Source organism: Eleutherodactylus coqui, chromosome 13 (genome assembly GCF_035609145.1).
Source record: "Eleutherodactylus coqui strain aEleCoq1 chromosome 13, aEleCoq1.hap1, whole genome shotgun sequence".
Taxonomy (NCBI): domain Eukaryota; kingdom Metazoa; phylum Chordata; class Amphibia; order Anura; family Eleutherodactylidae; genus Eleutherodactylus; species Eleutherodactylus coqui.
Window position 1 is genome coordinate 78869221 of NC_089849.1, and position 2500 is coordinate 78871720.

Below are 2500 nucleotides of genomic sequence, written 5' to 3' on the forward strand. Positions count from 1 at the left end.
TTTTGATGATGCTCAGAAATGGACTTTTTGGCCTTTTCTGAAACCGAACAAACTCTATAAGAAAAGGCTTTTGATGATATTCCCAAGATGTTATGGCACAGATTAAGCTACCCTGATGCGCTAGCTAAGTAGACATTAGGCGCACTCCACGATCTTGCACTTCAAAGCCTTCAATAGCCTAGAAACATCTGAAAAAGCAGTAGTGCGGTAATACTGTTGAACTCACGTGCGTTTGCTTCCTTTCTAACTGGAGGAATGCATTTTCAGCCTTCTGCTGCCATCATTAAATATTCAGCTCGAATGCAGCAACAATTCTTCTTTTTAAATCAAATTCTGGAAAAGGATTTCTTGCCAAGAGAAATGTTCTTTATGAAATCTCTTGGACATTTTGATCCCAAATTATCCACTTTTTCATGGTAGCATGGCCGAGCGGTCTAAGGCGCTGGATTAAGGCTCCAGTCTCTTTGGAGGCGTGGGTTCGAATCCCACTGCTGCCAGTTTTCAATTTTGAAAGCTCTCAAGTTGCTTTCTGAGCATTTTAGTGGTCAGAAGAACTTGCTTTTGATGATGCTCAGAAATGGACTTTTTGGCCTTTTCTGAAACCGAACAAACTCTATAAGAAAAGGCTTTTGATGATATTCCCAAGATGTTATGGCACAGATTAAGCTACCCTGATGCGCTAGCTAAGTAGACATTAGGCGCACTCCACGATCTTGCACTTCAAAGCCTTCAATAGCCTAGAAACATCTGAAAAAGCAGTAGTGCGGTAATACTGTTGAACTCACTTGCGTTTGCTTCCTTTCTAACTGGAGGAATGCATTTTCAGCCTTCTGCTGCCATCATTAAATATTCAGCTCGAATGCAGCAACAATTCTTCTTTTTAAATCAAATTCTGGAAAAGGATTTCTTGCCAGGAGAAATGTTCTTTATGAAATCTCTTGGACATTTTGATCCAAAATTATCCACTTTTTCATGGTAGCATGGCCGAGCGGTCTAAGGCGCTGGATTAAGGCTCCAGTCTCTTTGGAGGCGTGGGTTCGAATCCCACTGCTGCCAGTTTTCAATTTTGAAAGCTCTCAAGTTGCTTTCTGAACATTTTAGTGGTCAGAAGAACTTGCTTTTGATGATGCTCAGAAATGGACTTTTTGGCCTTTTCTGAAACCGAACAAACTGTATAAGAAAAGGCTTTTGATGATATTCCCAAGATGTTATGGCACAGATTAAGCTACCCTGATGCGCTAGCTAAGTAGACATTAGGCGCACTCCACGATCTTGCACTTCAAAGCCTTCAATAGCCTAGAAACATCTGAAAAAGCAGTAGTGCGGTAATACTGTTGAACTCACTTGCGTTTGCTTCCTTTCTAACTGGAGGAATGCATTTTCAGCCTTCTGCTGCCATCATTAAATATTCAGCTCGAATGCAGCAACAATTCTTCTTTTTAAATCAAATTCTGGAAAAGGATTTCTTGCCAGGAGAAATGTTCTTTATGAAATCTCTTGGACATTTTGATCCCAAATTATCCACTTTTTCATGGTAGCATGGCCGAGCGGTCTAAGGCGCTGGATTAAGGCTCCAGTCTCTTTGGAGGCGTGGGTTCGAACAACACTGCTGCCAGTTTTCAATTTTGAAAGCTCTCAAGTTGCTTTCTGAACATTTTAGTGGTCAGAAGAACTTGCTTTTGATGATGCTCAGAAATGGACTTTTTGGCCTTTTCTGAAACCGGACAAACTCTATAAGAAAAGGCTTTTGATGATATTCCCAAGATGTTATGGCACAGATTAAGCTACCCTGATGCGCTAGCTAAGTAGACATTAGGCGCACTCCACGATCTTGCACTTCAAAGCCTTCAATAGCCTAGAAACATCTGAAAAAGCAGTAGTGCGGTAATACTGTTGAACTCACGTGCGTTTGCTTCCTTTCTAACTGGAGGAATGCATTTTCAGCCTTCTGCTGCCATCATTAAATATTCAGCTCGAATGCAGCAACAATTCTTCTTTTTAAATCAAATTCTGGAAAAGGATTTCTTGCCAGGAGAAATGTTCTTTATGAAATCTCTTGGACATTTTGATCCAAAATTATCCACTTTTTCATGGTAGCATGGCCGAGCGGTCTAAGGCGCTGGATTAAGGCTCCAGTTTCTTTGGAGGCGTGGGTTCGAATCCCACTGCTGCCAGTTTTCAATTTTGAAAGCTCTCAAGTTGCTTTCTGAACATTTTAGTGGTCAGAAGAACTTGCTTTTGATGATGCTCAGAAATGGACTTTTTGGCCTTTTCTGAAACCGAACAAACTCTATAAGAAAAGGCTTTTGATGATATTCCCAAGATGTTATGGCACAGATTAAGCTACCCTGATGCGCTAGCTAAGTAGACATTAGGCGCACTCCACGATCTTGCACTTCAAAGCCTTCAATAGCCTAGAAACATCTGAAAAAGCAGTAGTGCGGTAATACTGTTGAACTCACTTGCGTTTGCTTCCTTTCTAACTGGAGGAATGCATTTT

At 41.0% G+C, this 2500-nt stretch overlaps 2 non-coding genes across 2 annotated transcripts; both read left to right on the forward strand.

Annotated features, from left to right (window-relative positions):
* Positions 1 to 415: 415 nt before the first annotated feature.
* On the forward strand, positions 416 to 497 carry TRNAL-AAG (transfer RNA leucine (anticodon AAG)). The gene has a single exon. It is a non-coding gene; the product is annotated as a tRNA-Leu (tRNA).
* Positions 498 to 974: 477 nt separating this feature from the next.
* On the forward strand, positions 975 to 1056 carry TRNAL-AAG (transfer RNA leucine (anticodon AAG)). Its single transcript has one exon. It is a non-coding gene; the product is annotated as a tRNA-Leu (tRNA).
* Positions 1057 to 2500: the final 1444 nt, after the last annotated feature.